Source organism: Panthera onca, chromosome B1, assembly GCF_046562875.1.
Source record: "Panthera onca isolate mPanOnc1 chromosome B1, mPanOnc1 haplotype 2, whole genome shotgun sequence".
Taxonomy (NCBI): Eukaryota; Metazoa; Chordata; class Mammalia; order Carnivora; family Felidae; genus Panthera; species Panthera onca.
The window spans coordinates 21,732,510-21,758,538 of NC_138342.1; the positions used below are offsets into that span (position 1 = coordinate 21,732,510).

Genomic DNA, 26,029 nt, shown 5'->3' on the forward strand with positions numbered 1-26,029 from the left:
TCTAGAATCTCTGTTTAGTGTTCTCATATTAATAAATTTGGCCACATTCAACTTAAAAAAATTTTTAGTGTTTATTTTTGAGAGAGAGACAGCGGGGGAGGGACAGAGAGAGAGAGGGGAAGACACGGAGTCCGAAGCAGGCTCCAGGCTCCAGGCTCCACACTGTCAGCACAGAGCCCAATATGGGCTCAAACCCACAAACCCTGAGATCATGACCTGAGTCAAAGTTGGATGCTTAAGCGACTGAGCCACCCAGGCACCCCAGCCACATTCAATTTTATTTTTTCCATGTTATCCCACATCCTTGATACCAAATCCTATTCATATCCCCCAGGTTTCCTTTCTATATAAAGTGGGAAAATTGTGAATTCTAGTGTATCTCCTGGGGGTAACATTGTATACCTCATCTTTTGGGACCAGCTGGCTCTTGAATCTAGTTATAGGTCTAGAAGAAAGGGTGAATGGAGGTCCTGATGAGAATCTGCTGTCTGGTAAGGTGAGGCCATTACAGATTCTTCATGCAAAACAGAGTTCATCTCAGTTAAGTGTAGAAGGTCTGATTCTACTAGCAAAGAAGATCCTGCAGAATTTAGAGGTTCAGTGTCCCCCGCTTCATTGAGATCTGGCTACATGTTTCCATTCCAATTTTCAGGATCCTGTTTCTTCCTAATGAGTACCCTTACTTTAACAGACAATATTGTATGAAGTTAGAAATTCAATTTTTGTTGTAATTCAGCCACTCACAGGAAGACACTCTGGGTTTGATTTTCAGACATCTCAGCTTTCAGGTTTTGGTAGATAAAGATCTCTGTCAGGGCAGACAGAAAGAAATGTCATTTATGTGGCATTTGAACTGGGCATATGAAGCCTTGAGCTTATCTTTTTATTTCCTACTTTATCCAAAGTTAGGAGTCACCACTAATGCCATTATAATCCTTAGTTTGATAAATGTTCTAAGGTGTCATTTGCATGTTCACCCAGAACCTTGCTTTTTATAAGTATTTGTTCAAGAGTTATCCAAGGGTTATAGTTCATACATCTCTTGCTGCGTCATGCCGTGCGCTGCTGGTGTTTTCTTTACCTTGTTATTGGAAATAGAGTCATTAGTGCCTTTAAATCTAATCAGAGTAGAGAATCCGCTGCAGAAACCCCAGAGCCAATTCAGAAAATTCATCCTTAAAATTCTGATCCTCTAAAACTATTCTTGGTTTCCAAATCAGTGTTAAGGTTCTTAAGAGAAACAGAACAATTACGTGTGTGTACACACACACACACACACACACACACACACACACACACAGATATCTTTTAAGAAATTACCTCATGAGATTATGGGGACCAGCAAGTCAAATATTATTTGTAGGGCAGGTGGAAAAGTCACCTTGATCCACCATCAGGTCAAGAAATAGAATCCCACCAACACTTGTAGAAACTCCCTCTCCTGTATTCCCTCTTAATCATGACCTTTCCTCCTGCCAGAGGTAACATTAAATCTTCTGTGGTAATGATTTCCTTTCTTTTTGCTTTTATTTGTGTATGTATATTTAAACGCTATTATTTATTTTTGTCTTGATCTATATGTTAATAGAATCATTGTATTTTTTGTCTCTTGCTTTCACTTGACAAAAGTGGGAGTTTTGTTCATTTCGTTGTATGTAATTACAGTTCATTCTAGTGGAATTCTACAATATTCAATTAAAAATTTTTCTTTAATGTTCTATTTATTTTTAAGACAGAGACAGAGCATGAGTGGGGATGGGGCAGAGAGAGAGGGGGACACAGAATCTGAAGCAGGCTCCAGGCTCTAGGCTCTGAGCTGTCAGCACAGAGCCCTACGCAGGGCTCAAACTCACAAACTGTGAGATCATGACCTGAGCCGAAGTCAGACGCTTAACCAACTGAGCCACCTGGGCGCGCCCCTGTAGTGTTCTAGTTTTAAATACTCCACAGTCTAATCAGTTTTTCTAATGGACGTTTTGTTTGTTTCTAGTTTTGGCCTTTTATGAACAATGCTTCTGTGAATGTCCCAGCATTGCACATCTGTGTGAGTTTCTCAAGGGTATGTAACCAAGAAGGTTGCTGGGTCAGATGGTATCGACTGTGCTTAGTAATGCCTAATTATTTGCCAAAGGAGATGTATTAGTTTATTTTCCCAGCATCACCAACATTGCTATTATACACTTAAAAACAAATTCTGTGGTAGATAGGTAATGGTATCTTCTTGTGAGGTTAATTTGCTCATTACAATTGAAATTGAGCCTCATTTTATATTATTGGCCATTTGGATTTCTTCTTCTGGAGATTGTCTTTTTAAGTCTTTTGTCCACTTTTGTATTGGGTTGGTCCTTTTTGTCTTAGAGTGTTATGGAGTTCTGTATATTTCTGTTCTTTGGTTACAAAATATTTTTGGAATTCCTTATTTCTGTCCTTTGATTATAATTACAGTATCTCTCTTCAGTTTGTGGCTTGTCTTTGCATTTACTTTATGTTGTGTTAATGAATAGAAGTTCTTAATGTTAGTATTACCAAATTAACCAGCATTTTCCTTTATAGTTAAATGCTTTTGATGTCTTAGTTAAGAAATTTTTCCTTGCTCTTAGGATATTGTCTTACATTATTTTTTCAAAGCTATATAGTTTGTATTTCAAACTTCAGTTTTTAATTCAGTAGGAACTGAGTTTTGGCTGTTTTGTGAGAATTGGGTTCGATTTCCTTTCTTTTTCTCATATGTAGATACTCAGCCAATTCCAGAACCATTTATTTTATTTAACAAGATAGAATTTTCCCCACCAATTTGCATTGCTAATTATGTCATATGTCTCTATATGTTCGGATCTATTTCTGAGTACTTTATTTCTTTCACTGGTTTGTCTGTTGCTTTGACAATAGTCACAAAGTTTTTAAGTTATAGATGTCTTACAAGTCTTAATATTTGGTTTGGTGGGTTTTCTTACTGTATTCTTCTTCAAAACTGGCTATTCTTTTCCCTTTGCATATTCGGACAGATTTCTCAATCAACTGGTCCAGCTTTAGGTGAAAAAACCCATTAGGAATTTGATTGGAATTGCAGAGTCTTTCAAATTGATTTGGAGACAGTTGACATCTTTATAACACTGAATCTTCACATCTAATAATCTGGTAATATCTCAATTCGTTTAAGTCTATTTTAGTGGCTCACATAAAGTTTTATAATTTTTTTGCCCTAGAGATCTTGCATATAGTTATATTTATTTCTAGGTACTTTGTGTTTTGATCTCCTCTTTAAAAAAAAATTCAGTTGTCTTATTTTTATTAAAAAAATTTTTTTTAATATTCGTTTTTATTTTTGAGAGAGAGAGAGGGAGAGAGGGCGTGAGTTCCAGTGGGGGAGGGGCAGAAAGAGAGAGAGAGAGAGAGAGAGAGAGAGAGAGAGAGAGAGACAGACAGAGACACACAACAGAATCTGAAACAGGCTCCAGGCTCCGAGCTGTCAGCACAGAGCCCGATGTAGGGTCAGACTCACCAGTTGTGAGATCATGACCTGAGCAGAAGTCAGACATTTAACTGACTGAGCTACCCAAGCGCCCCGCGTTATGTTTAATTTTTTGAGAAACTGCCACCTGATTTCCAGAGTGGTTGTACCACTTTACAGTCTCTCCAGCAAAGTATGAGAGATATAGTTTCTCTGCATCCTTGCCAGTGTTTGGCTGTATTGGAATTTTTTATTTTGCTCATTCTGATAGAGCACACGGTGCTGATAGATACCACACGGTGGTATCTCACTGTGATTTTAATTGGCATTATTCTAACGACTGGCAATATTGAGCATCTTTTTATGTATTTATCTGTCATCTATCTTCTAATGTCTTTACCCATTTTCTAATTGAGTTTTGATTAAAAAACATTTTTTTAACGTCTATTTATGTTTGAGAGAAGGAGACACAGCGTGAGCAGGGTAGGGGCAGAGAGGGAGTCACAGAATCAGAAACAGCTCCAGGCTCCAAGCTGTCAGCACAGAGCTCAGCCTGGGGCTTGAACTCACTAACCACGAGATCATGAACTGAGCTGAAGTCAAAAACTTAACAGAAGTTGAAAGCTTAACCAGCTGAGCCACCCAGGTGCCCCAGAACTTTGATTGGTTTTTATGTGGATGTTTGCAAATAAATATAAAAGTTGAGGTAGTAGTAAAATGAACCCCAGTTCTGGAGCTTCAGCGGTTTCCCCATTTAGCCCTTTTGTTTCTTTTGAGAATTTCATAGCAAATCACACGCCTAGATTTCATGATCTTTCACTTGTAAATACTTCACTATGCATTTCTCTTGCAAAGATTTTTCAAAAATATAACCACCGGGATATCACCATACTTAATTTGAGACACCTGGGTGGCTCAGTTGGTTGAGGGTCTGACTTTGCCTTAGGTCATGATCTCAAGGTTCATTAGTTCAAGCCCCACATTGGGCTGTGTGTTGACAGCCTGTGAGCTCAGAGCCCACTTTGGTCTGCCCTTCCCCCGCTGTGCTCTCCCCAAAATAAATAAATTTAAAAACAGATTAAAAAAGCAATAATTCCTTACTATTTAATACTAATAACCAATAGTGTTAGTATGTACTTAATGTATATTAGTAACTAGTACATATATTAGCAATGGATAATAGATATCTAATATCCAATACTTAATGCATATTTACATTTTTTTTGTTTCAAAGATGTATTTTTAAAAATGGTATGTTGGAATTAGAATTCAAACAAGATCGTTAGTTACATACTCTTTTTTGATAGTACTCCCTTTTTGTTCCTCAGGCAGTTGATTTGTTGGAGGAATTGGGTCATCTGCTAGAGTAATTTGGATTTGACTGATTCCTTTCTCTTTTAATCATTTAACTTGTTCTAATCCCCTAAAATCATAGGAAGATTTAGTAGTTTAGTTAGATTAGGATTCTGATTTTTAGAAACGAATCTTCACAGGGATACTGTGTATTCCCTGTTGCATTGTGTAAGGACCATAATGTTTGATTGTTGTACTTTTCATGCTTCAAAGTGAGATCAGTTGGTTCAGGTATTGTCAGTCCTGTCCTTACATTTAACAATTTTCCATTCATCTTTTGCCTAATGGTTATGGCTTCCATTGATGTTTGTTGCCTAGATCCAATACTTTATTTGGGGTTGTAGAATAGTGATTTCCTAATTTAGTTGTTTTTGCATTTATTTGCTGGACTTTTCTTTATTTCTTTGCTGGATTTTCAAGAAAATTTATTAACTTTTTGGTTTTCATGAAATGTATTCATACAGGAAAAGCAGGAAAAATGCTCAGTTCAGCATCACCCCCCCCCCCCCCCCCCCCCACTTTATTTATCAGTTCTTAGAGTAGTGACTTGGTGCCCAAGCAGTCTATGGAAGACACCAGTGAAATGTTTGTTTTTTTTTTCTTCATCATTTTCTTTGGGTATCAGTTTGAATTTGTGGATTTTTTTAAAAGGTATTTGGTGCTTTTCAATGACATATTCTTTAAAATTTCACTTTTTGTTTGTAGGTGTTTAGACATATAATTGATTTTTGTACATTGAGTTTTTTGATCCAGCAACCTTGCTAAATTCGTTTATTTAAATTTATTTTCAGATTTTATCATCTGCAGATGGCAGTTTTTTTATTCTGCTTTTCAAGTCTTTATAACTTTCATTTCTTTTTCTTTCCTTACTGTAGTAGTATAGCACTCCAGTACTGTTTTAATAGAAGTGGGATAATGCAACCCTTCTCTTGTTCTTTACCTTAGAGGCAATGCTTCAATATCTCTCTATTAAGATTGTAGTTTGTTATAGGTTGTTTATCAGATTAAGGATATTTCCATATATCCCTACACATTTATCATGCATTAATGTCCAATTTTATGGAATGCTTTTCTGCATCTCTTCCCATGATCATTTGAGTTTTCTACTTTTAATCTGTTAATGCGAATTACATTATTGATTTTCTAATGTTAAATGGGTTTCCATTCCTGGAATGGATGTATTATTATCCTTTTTGTAGGTTATGGAATTTAATTTGCTAATATTTTCTGATTTTTACATTTATGTTCACAAGTGAGGCTGGCTTTATAATTTTCATTTTCCAGTACTGTTTTCTTGGTTTTGGTACTAACGTTAAGCTCTTCTCATAAAACAAGTTTAGGAGAAGTTTCTTCTTTCTGTTCTCTGTAAGAGTCTGTTTTAAGGATGGAATTCATTTTTCTTAATTGTTTCTAGAACCTATTCATAAAGCCATTGGGGCTTGGAACTTTCTTTGTGGAGAAGATTCCCAGGTGGTTTAATTTTTAGTTCTTTGAAGAATACGAGGGGAAAGTAGAATCTTCCTGTGGTAAGAAGCTAGTAGTTACAAGTGAAAAATTCAGTTGTTTATTAATATTTTTTACTGACTGTTTTAAGTGGTTATGTCTCCAGTTTTTGAGGTATAGCCTGTATACTTGCTATTTGTAAATTATACTTATTTTGAATATTACTACATTTTAAAAAGTAGGTTATCTACTATATTTCTTTAATACAGTTTAGATTTGTGTTTTAAGCTTCTGAAGTTTGTAAGATTTCTGAATAACGAATCTTTAAGGACTCTTTAGAGAACTTTCAGCCAGATATCTAAGTTCTGCTGGCTCTGCCAGTTACAGTCTTGAGTTTGTCTATTACTTTCTGGGCCTCACATCCCTCATTGATAAAAAGAATAGCCACTTCACGTAGTTTTCAGAGGATATACTGAGAAGTGCCTTATAAACCGTAAACTGTATAAGTGAAAGGTTTTAAAGATAGTGAATATAGGTGAAGTGTTCAAAGAAAGAGAGTTGGAGGAACCTTTGAGATTTGTTTAAGTCTCTCCATTTTATTGGAAGTAGAAGCTGCAAGTTTATGTGGAGAGCTGAATGCACAGCCCAGGCTTCCTGTTTCTCAAATCGCTGAGCTTTTTCTCTTTTGCCTTCCTGCAAATTAAATACTAGGTACTTGAGAGAAACTTTGACTTCTCTAGGTACATAATTGAGTGTATTATTCCTAAGAGGTTGGGTAGAAAAGTGCATGTGACATTAGGGAGAAAAAGGAATTTTAAGACTTTAGTTTCTTAAGTTACCCGTAATTAAAAGTGCTGTCAAAGTAGTGATTGTTATTTCCCCCCCAGAATTTAGACAAAGAGAGCCTTGTTATACTTTTCAGGGATTAAAATTCATCTAATACAGTAAGAAGTGAGGCCCTGTGTGGTTGCCACATAACTCTGTACTTGAAATTCCGTTGAAATTTTACTTTAAAAACCATTGCTTCAGTGTAATTTTAGTAAGACCGTGCCTTATATTTAACATGAAAACTTTCAAACTAATTGTGTTTTGCAAAGGGTGCCTCCTTAAAATTTAACTTGTCTACTTGATTCCTTAGTCTCTCCAAATACAGGCTCAAAAAAATTATTTCCTTTAAATCCTTAAGTTGATACTAATAATGAGAAGGTTTCTTATTATTTGAGCTTTGAAGATTCAATACGTTACATAGTATTTGCAGGAGGGGACTTCTTTCCTCCCTCCTTCTCCCCGTGGCAGCCTATTAGAGATGCCGGCCGCAGGGCCCTCCTTCCCTCCAGCCCTGCTCCCCCTTCCCCTTTTCCTCCATAAGGTGCAGCATTCACTTGGTGCCCCTTACCTCCATTTCTGCTGTCTGCTCTCATTTAAGAATTTCCTCTTCCTTTCCTTCCCTTCTTACCCTTCCTATCCCAGAGAGTCTGTTTTGGTGAAATGGGGCGACACTAGGGACGTATTAAAGGGAGGAGCCCAGGTTTGCTGAGGCACTTTTAAAATCCCAGACATCATTATAGAAAGTATGTGTCTCCTATTTTAAATGAGTTCTTAAAAATTTTACTTAAGTCATTTTGATCACTTTTTTTTTTTTTTTTTTGAGCTAATACCATCAGATTCTAGATTTGTCAATAGTTACTATGAATAAAAAGTTTCTGGGAACTGAGGCTGTGTTCTTTTAGTTCAAATAGTAATTTCTGTGAGATTCATTATGCATTTATATCAAATTATAATTTTGTTGTCTTAAAGTTGAAGGTCAAATTTTTATTTATTTATTGTTATTTTTTATTTTTTCAATATATGAATTTTATTGTCAAATTGGTTTCCATACAACACCCAGTGCTCATCCCAAAAGGTGCCCTCCTCAATACCCATCACCCACCCTCCCCTCCCTCCCACCCCCCATCAACCCTCAGTTCTCAGTTTTTATGAGTCTCTTATGCTTTGGCTCTCTCCCACTCTAACCTCCTTTTTTTTTTTTTCCTTCCCCTCCCCCATGGTTTCTGTTAAGTTTCTCAGGATCCACATAAGAGTGAAAACATATGGTATCTGTCTTTGAAGGTCAAATTTAATGTTCAGTTGTTATAGGCTTGTGACTTTTTTCCCCTGAAAAACAAGACATTTTCTTTAAGTAAAACTCATTACATATATCCTCATCACAAAGGTAGAACTTAAACCTGACACACAGGAGGTTTAGTTCCTTTATATGTTAGTTTCTTTTTAGGTTTAGCGGATGTTAGCTTCACTACAGTTGTATAGGTTTTCTAGAACTGTGAATTATTATTTATATTTTTTCATTGCTCATCATAGGAATTCATGAGGGTGATGTTTTATGCTAGTTTTGCAGCCCTGGAAGCCAAGAACCAAAAGTGTTGAGAGGTTTGCTAAAGATTACGTAGTTAATAGGGGCGCCTGGGTGGCGCAGTCGGTTAGGCGTCCGACTTCAGCCAGGTCACGATCTCGCGGTCCGTGAGTTCGAGCCCCGCGTCAGGCTCTGGGCTGATGGCTCGGAGCCCTGGAGCCTGTTTCCGATTCTGTGTCTCCCTCTCTCTCTGCCCCTCCCCCGTTCATGCTCTGTCTCTCTCTGTCCCAAAAATAAAAATAAAAAACGTTGAAAAAAAAAAAAATTAAAAAAAAAAAAAAAGATTACGTAGTTAATAAATAGTGGAACTGAGATGTGAGCTCAGGTCTGACTAGAGAGTTGGTGGTCGTGTGATTATTTAGGGATAACGCTGGTTGATAGGTAGAGTTACTTGCTATTAAAATAGTTATGCATAAAATGCTGTTAAGAGTGGAGAATTGGGATTATCTGTTAGGAAGATCCGGAAGGCTTTACAGAGAGGATGAATCCTGGTGAAGTGGATTCTTCAGGGATCAGATTATGCCTTGATTTCATGCTGTGAAGACTGGGCTTTATCCTGTGGAGGACCTTGAGGTCCTGAAGGATTTCAGCAGGAGGGGTGATGTGATTAGCTTCATATTTACAGATGTGGCTCTCACTCATTTCTTTTCCCTGTCAAAAACAGAGCAAAAAGTCTGTATTTAGAAGACTGACCCAGTGGTGATCTTAAAGAACTTTGCTCTCCTTACAAGTGCAGCTGCATTTAGGATAGAGATCACATCTTTTAGTGACAAAATGGTTTCTTTAGATGGGATCTAAATTTATGCCTGGATTATGGTAATATAAGTAAGATTTTTCAGTATAGGACCTACCCAGTGACATCATTTCACGAAGCAAAGCTGGTATTACTTAAAATGATCACCATTTTATGAATGACTTCTTTCATTGCATTCTAGATCATTCAAAATCATTTCTTAGAAATGTCTGATCGAGTTCTGTAGGCAGAAAGAATGCAACGATTGTCAGTCTTTTTGACAACATGTCCTCATTGGCCAATTTCTACCTATTTGATGCCACCCTGCCTCATGTTTTTCTTCCTATATCCTGAGGTGGAAGAGAGCTGTTGCAGTGTCTAATCTGTCCTGTGGTAGGTGGAGTTTTCTTGGATTATCTGTAAGAACAGTCTTCCTGTTGTTAATGGGGCCAGATAAATAAAAGAGCTTGTAATGCTATGAGTTTAGTTTTTAGTATTTAATCATTCAGAAATTGACTTTGTGTGTATAGATGTATCTTCTCTAAAATTACAAAATACAAAAGAAAATTGTAGTTACCTTCATGTTTGATAATGAATAAGACCTTTTTGTGTTGATGACATCTCTACTTAATGGGGGCTATATACCATGGTGGAAAGAGTGGAGAGTTCTAGGTATTAGTAAAATTTACTTTGTAATATTTTTGCAGTCTGCCGCTTTCCATATCACCTCATTAGTATAGCCTTAGTTTAGACCTCATTGCTTGAGATAAAATTACTTGCTTCCCTGCCTCCAGTCTGCTGTCATTAAATCTACATTTTGCAGCTACATGCAAGCGTATTCTGTACACAACACAAATCTGACACTATCCCACCCATGTCTCCATGAATCTCTTAGCTCTAATAAGTTCTGCTAAATGCTTGGAGTTGTGATATAACTATAGTGGCTCCTTGAACATTTAATTTCCATGAAGTCTTGCTAGCTTAATACTTTTACACACATATGCCCCTACCCCCAAAACATAGGTGTTTGATTTTTGTAAAATATTTTAGTGGATTTATTTCTTAATATACTTCAAGTACCATTTTACTTATTTTTTTACTTACCTTTTTTTACCTTTCATTTTTACTTTACCTTACATTTTTACTTACCTTTAATTAGTATTTATTAAAATTTAATAAAATACTGAATTTATTTCTTCATATGCTTCAAGTACCATTTTATTTATTTACTTAATTACTTCTAGTATTTATTAAAAAGATATAGGTAGATGTTAATTGAGGGAGGGATATAAAATTTGAAAAGATAGAAGATAGGACATCTAACTGATAGTAAATAAGAAATTGGCACAGATCTCTGTCAACTATGTTCATAATTTTGAAGGCCAAATTTCACTGAGGCTTGTAGAGAGTGCTAAGAATAATGAAAGGCATTTTGGAATGTTTTGTTTGGAGAGAAAACAAGGTAGCAAGTTGTTTCTGATCCTGTAATGATAATAGATGACTATACAAATTCAAACTCTTCACTGCCCATTGGATTCTCTCTTTTGTTAGGAAAATAATTGATCAAAAATGATAGATTCAAGTTATTGAAAGAGAATAGTAGGATGAGAAAGGAGCTAATTGTTCTCAGTGGCCAGGATATTTCGTTCTAGGGTTTAAAAACAACTAATTATTGGGGCGCCTGGGTGGCTCAGTCGGTTAAGTGTCTAAGTGTCTGACTTTGGCTCAGGTCATGATCTCGTAGTCTGTGAGTTCGCGACCCGCATTGGGGCTTTGTGCTAACAGCTCAAGGCTTGGAGCCTGCTTCTGATTCTGTGTCTCCCTCTCTCTGCCCCTCCCCCGCTTGTGTGCACGTGCGTGTGTGTGCTCTTTCTCTCTCTCTCCCTCTCTCTCTAAGTAAATAAACATTAAAAAAAGACAAATAATTATCTTATTTTCATGATCTCTGAGCTGTCATGGAGACTATGAATGGTATGTAAAGGCTGACAGTTTTATTTTTTAAACATTTTTTAAAGGTATAATTGGCATATAATAAATGGTTCCTATTTAAAGTGTACAATTTGGTAATTGTTAACATATGTATACATGCATAAAACCATCACCACAGTCAAGGTATGAGCATGACCACCATCCTCCACAGTTTCCTCATACCCCATGGAAGAGGAAACTGAGAACCAGCAGCAAGTGAGGAAGAGAACAAGAATATTAGGTTGTCCTGGAAACTGAATAAAGGAGAGAATGTGCAGATGATTACGGATAGGCCAAGTAACAGGGACATGTGAATTAACCATTGGATTTAGTAAGGTAGAAATTACTTGTGATTTTGACCAGGGTAGTTTTAGTGGAATCGTGAGAGCTTAAGCCTGATTGGAGTGTATCTTAAGACAGAAAGGGAGGAGAGAAATTGGAGATAGTAAGTTAGTAATGTTTTCAAGGAGATTTTCTACAAAGGGAAGCAAAGAAATGGGGTAGTAATGCAGTGAAGTTGAGAATGTCCCCCCCCCTTTTATTTTTTTTTAAAGGAGGAAGAAAACCAATGTTTGTTCATATTCTGATGGCAGTGATTCATTGAAAGCAAAATGTTAAGTGTGTGAATTTCTGAAGTAGTGTAGTGCTCTTGAAGGGCCAAATGGGACGAAATTTTGTTCATGAATGTAGGGATTGGCATTATATAGAAACTTGGATAATTCATCGGTGACTACAGGCTGGAGACTCAGTTTGAGTTGTAGACATTGGGAGGTAGTTCATTGCATGATGCGAGTTCATGGAAGTTCTCTTCTGAATGCTTCATGTAATTTTTTTTTCTTTTGGTGAAGTATTTTCTTTTGTGAATGAGAATAGGGAGTAGAGACATCACGGGTGAGGACCAAGAAGGTGTGAAATAGGATAGAAGTGTGAACTGAGTTAAGGGTGCAGTGGAGGTCTGTGGTTATAGATTTAAGGCATCATGATCAGCCATGTTTAGATGTACGGGTGTAGATACAGAGTAAGTGGAGAACTAGGTTTTTACCAGGGCTATGGCTTTGTTAACCAAGTGTCATGAAAGGAGAGATGAGTCATGAACTTGAGTGTGTTTTCAGGAGAGTGATTATAGTAAGTGATCATAGATTTAGCTATGAAAGAAGGAGAGAAAAGACATTAAAGGGTGAAGGACAGTAGTCTCTGCAAGAGATGATGGTGACTTTGAATGGGGCAGAGTCTGGATAATGTTTTAAAGGTAGAACCAACAGATTTTCTGTGGTTGGATGTTATGTGTGTGAGGGTTGTAATCAAGGAATGACCTTAGAGTTTTTGGTCCTGAGCGGTTTCAAGATCTGAATTGTCAGCTGAAGTGCTTGGTACTTTATCACATTCAATGGTTTGGCTGTATTTTGTTGATTTGACTGTTGTGTATAAAAAGAAAATTTTCTAGTGTAATTAAGCTAGGCAAATATAAATGTAAATCAGCTTAATCCATGACCACTCATTCAATTTCCATATTGATTCATTCAGTAAGCCTTTGAGTGCTTGCTATGTTCCACGTGGTGTTCTAGGTGATGGGAATATGAACAAGACACATAATTAAATCAACTGTTTATATTGGTTTTAGTTCAAATTGAGAAATGAAAGTTTGGAAAATTTATGAAATAAAAGGAATTACTATGTCTTAGATGAAAATTTATATTATCTTTGTATTGAATTGCTAAGTATCTGGCTACGTTGACTATATTTATTTAGGCCAGTTTTACATCTTTAATACTCTTCTTCTGGGAACTTACATTATCATGCTGTTAATTTTTAGGTCACTTATTTAAAATAACTTAAGGTATTAATATTCTAAAAAATATAAAAGTAAGTTTCAGGGTTAATGAATTGAAATTTATTTTACAGTTTGTGGACTGCATGAGAAAATCTTTACTGGCACCAGATATCTTGTTTGGAGCAGAAATGATATTTTTCAAGTTGATAGCCTGAGCAGTTTCCAAAATGTAAATCTACCCTAAGTGGAAGAAATTATACTATTTTTTAAACATTTACTTATTATTTTTGAGAGAGAGAGAGAGAGAGAATGTGTGAACGAGCTAGGGAGGGGCAAAGGGAGAGAAAGAGACACAGAATCTGAAGCAGGCTCCAGGCTCTGAACTGTCAGCACAGAGCCCGACACGGGTCGCAAACCCACAGACCACAAGATCATGGCCTGAGCTGAAGTCTGATGCTTAACCAACTGAGCCACCCAGGTACCTCAGAAATTATACTATTTTTAAGAATATGCAGAAAACATTTTTGGGGGTAATTCTTTTAGTTGAGTCATGTGCGGCCTGAGTTTTGGACAGTGGCAGAGTTGTTGGAGAAAGTGTATATACTTTACTAAGGGACAATTCTCTGAATAGGAAGGTCAATATTTGTGTGCATATATTTTGATATATTGATTAAATAATTTAATTACTTTCAGTATTATCTTCAATAAAATCTGTGTTTAGAGAGAACACCTAAAAGTTGATTTGTTGGTGACAGCACATCATTACTACTGAAGAGCCAAAGTAAACACAGAGAAAAGAGGTTCCCTGGGAACTGTTTATGTCTGCCATACTGGTTATGAACAGTGTTGCCCACATATGAGGGATCTTCAGTAACGTCTCTGTAACTCTGAACTCACTCCCTTCTACTTAACAGATTTCAAAGCAAAAACAGATGCTGGAATTATATGGTACAAAAAATCATGTGAAAAGGATAGATAGAAAAGACTCTATTGGAGACTGAAATTAATTGATGATCTTTAGAATTAGGCGTCGGTTCTCTCATAAACTAATAAACAGATGCTTTTGCCTGGCTCTGCTTTTTGCAGGAGGCCCTTTATAGGCTCCTAACAAATGCTTATATCTCTAGTTTCTCACTGCTGCTTTTGGATGTCTTTTTTTTTTTTTTTTTTTTAGCTTTGGATGTCTTTAAGAGGCTGTTTTGTCCATGAATATCTTAGCATTAGAAAATGATCAGTGAAATTCTTAGGGTATACATAAGCAGTGAGTGAAATGAAAGGTATGGAGTATGGACATCTGACATGAAGGAACAAAGGAAACAGACCTTGACAAACACAAATAAAAACATTTTTTTCTGATAAAATTGACATCCCTTGATGTTGGCCTTTTTGACTGAATTATTCCTGAGTTAGATACAGGTGTAGATTAGATGATACAGATGTCGATATATCTCTCCAGGGCTTTTTAGATACCAGTTTTGCTTTCTTTGCTAGTTCATACTTAAAATGTTATCATGTACTCAACTGTTTTAGGGATTCTTTGCACTGACACGCTTAATCGCCGTAGTTCATCCATATAGAACCAAGGGTTCTCATGAATATTACCCCCAACTCTAAATGGATATGTGATGCAGAAAAACAGTGAATCATCTGAACCAGATGAATATAAATTTAAAATGCAGACTGTCTTTTGGTGACCTGTCTCAATCTCCGTTTGCTTACTGTAAAAATATAGATAGTAATAATTATGTTTCATTATTTAAAAAAAAATTTTTTTAACGTTTATTATTGAGAGACAGAGAGACACAGAGCATGAGCAGGGGAGGGGCAGAGAGAGGGGGAGACCCAGAATCTGAAGCAGGCTCCAGGCTCTGAGCTGTCAGCACAGAGCCTGACGTGGGGCTCGAACTCACAAACTGTGAGATCATGACCTGAGCCGAAGTCAGTTGCTCAACCAACTGAGCCACCCAGGTGCCCCTATGTTTCATTATTAATGTAAAAATTAGAACTAATGTGCTAAAAGAAATTACAGCAGAATCTGGTATATGCTCAATATTTAGTAGCAAATAAAAATTAAGAAAACCTCAGGGAAGAAAGAGGCTTAAAAAATTCTGGGAAGATATATATATATTTTAATTCAGAGACACCTTTCTAATATTTTCTGCTGTGATGTTTTAATTACCAATAAGGATTTATAATGTATAGTTGTGTAACTATACATTATTACTTAGGAGCCCTGTGTGTTGGAATCTGAATTTGCAAACCTTTAATGTGTGGATGGTTTTATGAAACTTCTCCTTCCCAAACAAAACAAAACCAGTGTCTGTTTCTCCATAAGATAAATGGTTCCTGGTTGTTTCTTTCTATGCCGTATGTATATAGGCAGTTCCCAACTTAGAAATGTTTGATTTACAAACATCCCGAACATCAAGCCTCTGGCTGTGGCCTCATTTCTCTCCTACGACTACCATGAGAAGTGCACATATGCCTCTCACTCTTTCATTGAATGAAGTATAACTTTGTAAATCTTTCTTCCATTACTGTGGAACAGTACATGAATGGGGATTTACCCATTTTTGTTGCTGAAACTAAATTGGTAGGGCATTGGATTCTGCTTCCCAGTTGGAAATGTGCATTTGTTTTCACTTAGAAACAGTAAGAGCTTTCTAAAATAATTGTTTGAACAAATTAATCCTATAAGTACATAGCAAAAACTTATACTTAAATGAGTGTTTTCCATTTTCAATATAATAATCTTTGGAGATTATATACTTGTAGTAAGTAATGCTCTTAATGAATCTGCTTTTAGAATTCCTGTTTTGTAATTTGCTTTCAGAATATTCTTTTTGGGTATTTTTAAAAATAGGAAGTCATTTTTTTTTTTTAACGGATTGTGGGAGATGAGGAAAAATAAAGTTCTTTTGAATTTCAACAAAATAGTTAACCAATTCTTTGATCTTGGGCATATTGCTTTGCAAATGAGAATTTGGTTTATTCATCATGCAAATGAGAATTTGGTTTATTCATCATGAAAAGAAGAAGCGAGGTTCATCCCAGTATAGCAGGGCTGTTGAGAGAAGTTGAATTAGATAACCAGGTAAAGCACCTGGTGTGTAAGTTACCCCCCAAATGCTCTATTCCCTCTTTATTTTCTCTCCTTGTGTTTTAGGGTATATTTGGTTTTGGAATCAACCAAAAGATATTTAGAGTTAAGCCTAATTTAGAAAAATGCTGTTTTTGGTATCTGTTAAGGTAATAGTAATATCATAGGAAGACTAGACTTAGGTTGCAGGAGACTTAGTGTTGAGTTCCTCCTGTGCCATTTATTAGCTAATTCCTTCATCTTTCTGGATCATAGTAGTAGGTATCTACTGAGTTCCAAATATGTGCCACCCTCTGTGTTAGGTGCTTTATCTGCAGACGTCTCATTTAATTCTAACATCAGCTTTGCCAAGTTGCTGTCTCTTATTCCCATTCTACAGATGAGGAAGTTAAGGCAGAGAAGTTAAATAACTTTCCTGAGGTTATACAGTAAGTGGCAGGATGAGAATGAATTAAAAGTTCTTCTTTTCCTTTTACAGACTCCTCAACCTTCCTTTCTGTAAAATTGGGATGCTAATTTTATTTTTCGAGATTGTTGTTAAGGTCTTGCACTGTGGGAGAAGTGAGATGGTGTTGTGCTCTCAGGTCAGTACCAGGCAGTAACAACAGTGCTCTTCTTATTTCCCGAGTGTTGATACAGGTAGGATGGCATTAATGACCTGTGTTCTCTATAGCTTGTGTTTGGTTGCAGCTTGTTTTCTTCTTTATTGTGGTAAAACATACATAATGTAAAATTTACCATTTAAACCATTTTAAGTACATGATTCAGTGTCATTAAGTGCATTCACAGTGTTCTGGTTGTCACTTTGAGTTACCACATTCTTCCCTCCAAAACAACTCCAAATAAATATGAGCATAGTTTTTGCTCTATTCTGTACACGTAACGTTGCTAATTGAAATGTTAGTGTTTATAGTATCCTGGGAAACCAGGGGTAAATAGATCAGTGTACCTGTGTACTTTTATTTTTTTTTTTGCACCTAGTCAACATTATTTTCCCACATATGACAGATGCAGCAATGTTATAAACATATATTACTGCTTTCTAGGAACTTAAATATAAAACACAATGGAAATATACAACTGTCAGTGAATACAGAGATAAATACAGCTGCGTAAATACTCTTTCTCATTTATTTAAATACATTGAAGGAATGTATTGGTTACCATGAATATAAATGTAGATTTTTTTTGGATGAGGGATGTGGTGGTAAATGAGTTTCATATTAAGATAGTTTCAAGGCAGAGGCATTATCTTCTGTCTCCTATCTTTAGAGAGGCTGTTTTGAGAAGATTAGCAGGAACTGTTTGAGGTGGCAAGGACAAGATGCATTTTATGGGTGGGGGAATAAGTGGAAGTCAAATAATCAGAAGATGGTAAATTGAAAAATGTTCCTGGAAAGCAGGAAGGGATCTCAGTAACTGAGTTTTTATCAGATGGTCTACTTAAAACATTTGGAAGGTTTAGTTGAACTGGACAGTTTTTTTAAGGGAAATTTTTAGCTAACAACCAGGGGAAACTTCTTTCTTTTTATAAGAGTAGGGACTAATTAATAGGTACTTTCTATACAAAGTCAGTGATTAAAGAGATTCAGAACTCCAAGAGGCAGTCGTCAGTCAGGAGGGATTTAAAGTAAAGAAAGGCCCTTTATTTTCTGTTCAGTGTGACACGTAGGGCATAATTAGGTACCTCTGCAGTGGTTTCTCAGCCCTCTATTGGTAGGGTTTGTTTCCTTTAACTGATGAACTTTAATTGTCTGAGTAAGTGTTAGAGATTCTAGAGCCTTCCACCTGCAGTTTTAGAGCATCTTGGTATAGCACTGTGTATACCAGTTGCAACTTTTTCTTTCTCATTTGTTGTTCTGGCATGTAATATGTTCTTAATAAATATGAACATATTTTAAATATCTACTATCTGCCAGAAAATATAATAGATAATGGGTTGAAACTCATTTCTCCCTAAAAAAGTATACAGTGGCCTTTATTATTATTTTATTAGATTTTTTGAGAAACATCCATTAATCTTACTGTATGCTAGGTAAGCATACAGTATGTTAGACACTGGGCATATAAGGGGCATAAGACGACTGTGCCCTAAACAGGATATCAGAGAAGACGTTACTTACTTTTGAGTTTGAATCATATCTTTGGTTTATTGAAAAATGACACCAAAGAATTATCTCTGAAGACTTTAGAGAACATTTATTCTCAAAATATTTGGATTGTAATATTTGATTTGGTAAATGCTTGAACTATTAATGGAGGTGCTAAATACAGTCAGTATTTATTTAAAGAATTTCTCTCAGTGGCGTTAATTAAGAAAAGCCTAATCATGAGACTCGTAAATAGTTGCCTGTATGGTAAGCCAAGTCTTGGCGGTATATGATGTTGCACATTGTTAAAGGGCTACAGTCATTGGTTAGTGATTAAGAGTCGGCCGGCTCCCCTTCTTGGTTTTTCTGTGTGAAATTTGCTGACGTTAAGGGTATTATGGGCGGGAAACTAGCTCTAAAGACTGGATTTACTTTCTCAGTTTTAGTTCTTTCTTTTTTAAAAATTTTTTCTTGTTTTATTTATTTATTTTTTTGAGAGAAGGAGAGAGAGAGAGCGAGAGAGCTCGTGCGTGCAAGCATCCACAAGCGGGGAAGGGGCAGAGAGAGGGAGAGAGGAAAAGAGGCAGAGAGAGGAAGAGAGGAAAAGAAGCAGGCTCTGACCTGACTTGGAGCTTGAACTCATGAACCCTGAGATCATGACCTGAGCTGAAATCAAGAGTTGCATACTCAACCGACTGAGTCACCCAGGTGTCCCAGCTTCAGTTATTATTATTATTATTATTATTATTATTTTTGATTTTTAAAATGTTTGTTTATTTTTGAGAGAGTGAGAGAGAGCATGAGTGGGAGAGGGGCAGAGAGAGAGAGGGAGACACAGAATCTGAAACAGGCTCTAGGCTCTGATCTGTCAGCACAGAGCCGGACACGGGGTGTGACCTTGGGAACAGCAAGATCATGACTGAAGTCAGCCGCTTAACCGACTGAGCCACCCAGGTGTCCCAGCTTCAGTTATTTCTTAAGCTCTTGTTTTCTTAGGTTTCTGAACTGTATTCCCTGTATATATCAGTTGAATGGGATGGTGGAATATAGAATGTGGAGTGAATATTTATTCCTCTTAAATATTGAAGGGTGAATGGAAACCCATTTAACACATTTTGTAACTCTATGTTGTTTGGTCTGGCTCAGCCTTTTTTTTTTTAACCTAGACTTTTAGGCCTGAAATGTCAATCATATTTGTCTTCTTTCTTGAGTACATTCAGTTGTCACTTCAGTATAACCTTTTCTTTCTGTCTTCACTGCCACGATTGTGGCTTGTATTTTGTTACTTCCTGCCTGGACTATTAGAACAGACACGAGTTGGTAAAAGCACGTAAACTAAAGTGATAGTTTCTTCTCTAGATTGAAATAAAACTGACTGTATGGGAAAGCATATTTTGAACTTGAAAGTGTTACACAAAATATAAATTGTAATTTCTCTGTTACAGTTCTTGTGTCACAGTCCTACTTAAAAATCATCAGTGACTTCTTTAGATGCCTCTTTCAGAGAGATTCATTGTCCTTCACTGACTGATAGCTCCAGGTTATTGTTCCAGATTCATATCCTGCTGTTGCCAGTGTTTTCTTCCTCTCTGGCGAGACTGTTGGCATAGCTGGGGACTCTACTGTTCTGTGGTGTGTGGGACTGGCCTGTGCATTCTCGTTGTTTAACATCCTTAGCCTCCACCCCTCCACTGGATGACTGTAGCAGCAGAGTGGAGAGAGGTGAGCCGGAGGAGGGAGGGCAGGGCACTGAGTGGCACTCTCGGTTGAGAACCAGTCTGTTAGCCAGACTACTCCTTGTGAGTTCCAGAGCCCATCTTATTTTCTGTTTGAATTTTTTTTTTTTTTCTTTTCTTTTTTCTGACCCCACGTATTAAAATCCACTTTCTCTGAGCCTCCTGGGTGGCTCAGTCGGTTAAGCATCCGACATCAGCTCAGGTCATGATCTCACGGTTCGTGAGTTCAAGCCCCACGTTGGGCTCTGTGCTGACAGCTCAGAGCCTGGAGCCTGTTTCAGATTCTGTGTCTCCCTCTCTCTGCCCCTCCCCTGCTTGCACTCTGTCTCTCTCTCAAAAATGAATGGACATTAAATAAATAAGATCTAATTTTTCTTTCCTAATGCCACTAAAAATGTGATTGCTTGCATGTAAAAGTCAGACATCAGTATTTATTAGGTGTAGTAATATATAGTAATAATCTACATATTTTATATATATATATTAGTAATAATATATAGAAAGTAAAACTGGCTTAGTCTTTTACCCCATGTAGTTTTATCTTAACTGCCAAGAGTATAAAAGCCTTAGAGAAGACCATCTTTAATATTTTAAAGTTCCCCTCAATTTTTTTTGCACAATTTGTTCTGTATTTTGTTAAATAAATATTTAAACAGTAATATTTGACAATGAACAAATAAACTTTATACTTTAGGTTCTAGGGAACCATTGAATGGTTTTAACTGGAAGAGTAAGGTTAATAAATTTCTACTAACTTAGGTAGATTTAACATTGTTATAAAGAGGTAAGGAGTTTTGTCGTCATTTTCTACATCATAGTATTCTTATCTGCCGTGTAATTTCTAGAAAAGTTGTTCTCTTCCAAACATTTATATTGAAAAACCAATTAGGCTAGTGATTCAGTACACAGATATTTTTTGAGCACTTGCTGTGAGCAGGCACTGTTCTAGGCACTCCGGAAAGAGCAGTGATCACAACGAAAGCCTGTAATCTCATGTTGACATTACAGTGGGGGAGTTGGGCAGTAAGCAAATACATAAATAGATACTGTAGTGCCCTGCAGTAAAGTGCTATGAAGAATAATAGGGCAAGCAGAGAGCCTAAAGGCCAAGGCTGTTTTGGAGAGGGAAATTAGATGGCCTTTGAGGAGAAACAGTTGAGTTGGAATGAAGGCAGTTACCTGAGCCTGCGTGGATTTGGAAGAAAACCCTGCAGGCCAAGGAACTAAGTGGGAGCTTTCAGTGAGTAATGTATTAATATTATTTTCTTTTCACTTTAGAATAATCCCTTCATAATCTGTCCCTCACTGATATTGTCAGTCTTTTCTCATAGTTTTCCAGTTAAATGGGAACAATAGGGGTGCCTGGGTTTCTCAGTCAGTTAAGCAGTTAAGCCTCTGATTCTTGATCTCTGCTCAGGTCAGTATCTCATGGTTTGTGGGATTGAGCCCTGCATGGGGCTCTGTGCTGACTGCAGGGAGCCTGCTTGAGATTCTGTCTGTCTGTCTCGCTCTGCCCCTCCCCTGCTTGTTTGTTCTCTCTCTCTCTCTCTCTCTCAAAAAAAAAAAAAAAAAATGAGAACAGTAGTGCTTACTTTCTAGGCAAAGTGAAATGTATAATAGGCAATTTACATATAGTTGTATATGATAGGCATTCTGTAATTAGTAGTTATTGTTGTCATTATGTTGTTAGTATAATAGCTATTAGCACATTATGTTCTTGCCTATACGTGTCTTCCTAGAGAACATTTGCTCGTCTTTTAAGAATAAATGTAAATATTACTTCTCCTTGAGTTTTTTCTTGCTATTCATGTAGACGGAACTACTCCTTTAGTTTTGCCACCATTATATATTTACTACATGTCTGCCATTGTACTTGCCATATTGAACTTTATTCACTTGCTCTACGTTTTGTATACCGGGCTTCTAACCTAGTGTCTGACATCTATACATTTTCTTGAGAAATAGTATTCAGAGATTCATTTATTTGCCTTGTAATACTTATGTATAAGTAAATCGTTCAATAAACGTATCAGTCACTGTGGTAATAATAAACTTACTATCAAGGTTTGTTCAAGGGGAGTGTGGCTTGAAGACATTATTAAAAGGAAAGGTAATGTAGGAAGCATAGGTATGTATTCTAGATTATCAACATCGTGCAGTAGTGTCCCTTCTGTGGGACACATTTATGCTTCTTGGTGTTCTTAGCTCCTTGGGCCCTGGTAATATTTGTGATAGCAATACTTTATTCTCTGATGTTGGTGACACTGTGACCCATTTACATTCATTATACTGATGCTGGAACATGGATTGGAGTCTTGAAGACTTCATCAGCATCCTAGCTCTGCCACTTCTAGGGATGTGATCTTGAGCAAGATACTCATGAGTGCCATTTCCTCATCTGAAAATGGAGATAATATGTGTCCCCCACAGGGTTGTAGAGATTATGTATATAAAGCAGTATTGGTTTCTGGAATGTAGTAGATGTTTCTTAGGTGAAATCATTTTACTTCATTAGACTTTGTTTCTGCAGAAATCATACTGAGGATTTGTTTGGCTTTGAGTAGAGGAAAACAAGTTGAAATTTTAACAGTGGTGTTGGTTGGTTGCTGACTTCGGTTAAGTTTTATTTTCTTTCGGCTGATTTCTTTTTCTTCGGCAGAAATTGCTGTCCTTGATCCAGAGAAAAGAAAGGACTGCTCACTGTATAGTGCTAGAAAGGTTTATGACACCATATTGCATTTAATACAAGTGGGGGCACGGAGCAGAGGAAATCTGTCCTAGTTGTCACACGGGTGTCCGGCACCAAGCACTAGGCTGGCACCTTACAGGCACTCCATATCATGTCTCAGTGAACAACTGAATTCTGTTTAGGTATCTGAGAAACACATTTCTGGCTGTGGAATACGGGAATGTGCTGGTGCATTTGGGGGAGCTAAGGTGAGGTCAGTGAGGCAAAGGAGAGCCATTTTGGCATTTCAGCATTTGTCTTTGAAACCATTCTCCCTGATTTATTATATGCACAGATCTTTTGTAACAGTTTGTATGTTTGAAAAAGAAATTTAGGTCAGCCAATTTGGGTTAAAATGATCACTTGTGCTGAATTGACCTAGAAGGGATACAGTTGAGAAAGAAATGGAAAGGACTTTAGAACAGGTAATGGGGCTCAGAATTCACAACTGTTCTAAGTCAGATTTCTAGTCCTTAAGTCACCGTACCAAAAGGAAATACAATTTTATGTGGGGAAATGGATCACCCTTGCCTTATCCTCAACTCCTGTCTTTCCTTTCCTTCTGCAGTTCTAACTTGGCAAAACGCCAAATCCTAGAGCAGTCTTCGTCATTTACCTCCTCCATTCTTTGGAGGCCTGAGGTGCTGCGTGCTGCTAGGATTACAGTCGCACTTCCTGACCGCTGTGCCTCCCAGTCTTGCCTCCAGTCTGTTTTCCACTATCACCAGAACGATCTTTCTATAATGTATCTGATTGTGTTCGGCTTCTCCTTGAAAATCCTGTATGGGCTTCTCATAATTTTCAGGATGAAAATCCAAATTCCTTAGTGTGGGGAAAACCACCCTTAGTCTTAGAGATCTGGCCCCTTCCTTCTAATTTCTTACTGATCTCTTTTCTTCTTTCCATATATTCTCTGTACTCCAGACATATTAACCAGTGGCATTTCTCTGAATGTTCAACATTTTTCTCATGACACTGAACGTATGATGTTTCTTTTTCCATGCATGCTTTTCTCTCCTTCCCAAGGTCATCAGTTATAGGTCATATAAAACCCCCAAGGTTACCTCTAGAAAACATCTGACTTTTCTCTCCCGGTCTGCATTGGTGCTCTTCCTCCATGGCTCTCATAGCACTCTACACGTAGTGTTTTCAGTGGTCCCTAACTTAAAATATTGTTATGGTCCACATGCCTCCTTTATCACCAGACTGTTTCCTCATGCCTGTCACTGGTTTGCACAGCATAAAAGCCTAGAAGTTTGTGATTTAGTTAGCGTATGAAGTAACAATTTATCAGAGACACAAAATTGCTAAACTAAGCCCTGGGTATTATGAATGTGAGAAACAGAAGACGTTTTCCTGCCTTGGTCATAAGCTCAATTGTATAGACAAAAGGATTCGTGTAAGCAGTTAGAGATTAATAAAGTACAACATTAACGAGGACTTAGGTTGAATGATATGAGAATAAAATATAATCAGATTTCAAGTCCCTTGGCATTTCATATCTGCTCTTTATTTTTCTCCTCAGGACTTACGCACTGCTAGCTGCTAGCATGCTCTACCTTTTACTTCTTTATCTTGTTATGCTCATCTCCTCCACTATGCTGTAGTTTCATGAGGAAATTTTTTTTTTTTTTTTTTTTTTTTTTTTTTTAACAGAGAAAGCGAGAGAGTGTGAGTGTGCACTGGGGAGGGGCAGAGGGAGGGGGAGTGAGAGAATCTTAAGCAGGTCCCCCACCACCCAGGCCCCCCTCGTGAGGAATTTTTATCTCTCTTTTCACTATGGTATTTCCAATGCCTGACATATGGTAGATGCTTAAGAGATATTTGTTGAATGGTTGGAATGGTGTTCGGAGAAGGAAGTAATCGCTGGAAGATAGTATAGATATTTATGAAAGACTTCCTGGAGAAGTTACATCCTGCAACAGACCTTGAAAGATAAGGTTTATTAGATAAGTAAAAAAAAAAAATCAATTTTATTTTTATATGAAATTTTTTCAGATCATATGTTTCTCCTAATTTTCTTTTAAAGCTTTATATGGTTTTCAGAGCCCTCATTATTCACTCCTTTTAGAGTTTGACAGGGTTGACAACAAAGCCTGTTTAGTCAGTAAGTGATGCCAACCCTTGTGTACTATTTGCAGTAATTTCGTATGTTTATTATGGACGCAATAACACATTGTATTCAGATCTTCTTTATTCTCTATGTTATGGTATCTGGGAGCTTTTGCTTCATAGCCAGTCAAAATAAGTACAGATGAGTTTGAATTTGTAGGCATATTAGGGCTCTGGTTGTTTCATGACTTAGGGGTCATAACTGACCATTGTTCCTGTAAGTTCTTAGATTTTAGCAAATCTTGATCAGAGTTTTAAATATGTATACACACATATGTCACAACGTTTATCATTGCATTTTCCCTTTTTACAGTTTCCTTTTCTGTTTCTTTCTCTTCCAAGACTAAATTAAAATTAGCTTTTGAATTAAAACTATTAAAAATGTTAACTCATCAAAATGAGTTATAACTGGAACATGTAGGTAATATAGATTTGCATTATTCTTTTACCAAAAAAATTTATTAATTGATTTCCAGTACTGGCTTTGTGCAGTGTTTTTTCCTAAGTACAGAATTAGATCATTTCTTAGGCCATTATAGCTACGGTAGATTTAGTAAGCACGGAGACAACTTTGTTTTAGAGGTGTGGTAACTAAGACACAAGGACAAGTGATTTGTCCAAAATCAGACTGTTAATTTGTAACAGGGCCAGAATGATAAACTAGATTTTTAGCTGTTGTTGAGAAAACCAAACTGTGGCTAACCCTTCTATTATGCTAGTAACTACTTTACTTAAAAAAATTGTTTTTAATGTTTATTTATTTGAAAAAAAAAATTTAACGTCTTATTTATTTTTGAGAGACAGAGCATGCGTGGGGGAGGGGCTGAGAGAAGGGAGACACTGACTCTGAAGCAGGTTCCGGGCTCTGAGCTGTCAGCACAGAGCCCGGACTGGGGCTGGAACCCACAAACTGCGAGATCGTGACCTGAGCCATGAACTCTTTGATTCTTAAATAGAAGAGTGAAAAAAAAAGTTTCTAAGTATCGTGTGCCTATCCTATATATATCCTTTTCTTGTATTCTCTGATATTTTCCTAGGATTCACATTTTAATTGAAGTGGATTATTCGAAAATAGCACCTTGTATTCTGTGCTTTTTAGGTTCTTTTTTCTTTTAAGAAAGGAGCTCTGTTTTT

The 26,029-nt window shown here is 36.9% G+C and overlaps 1 protein-coding gene across 2 annotated transcripts in view; it reads left to right on the forward strand.

The window, feature by feature from the left end:
- STIM2 (stromal interaction molecule 2) overlaps nucleotides 1-26,029 on the forward strand; it is a 150,625-nt gene that overhangs the window by 35,813 nt on the left and 88,783 nt on the right. The window lies entirely within an intron of this gene.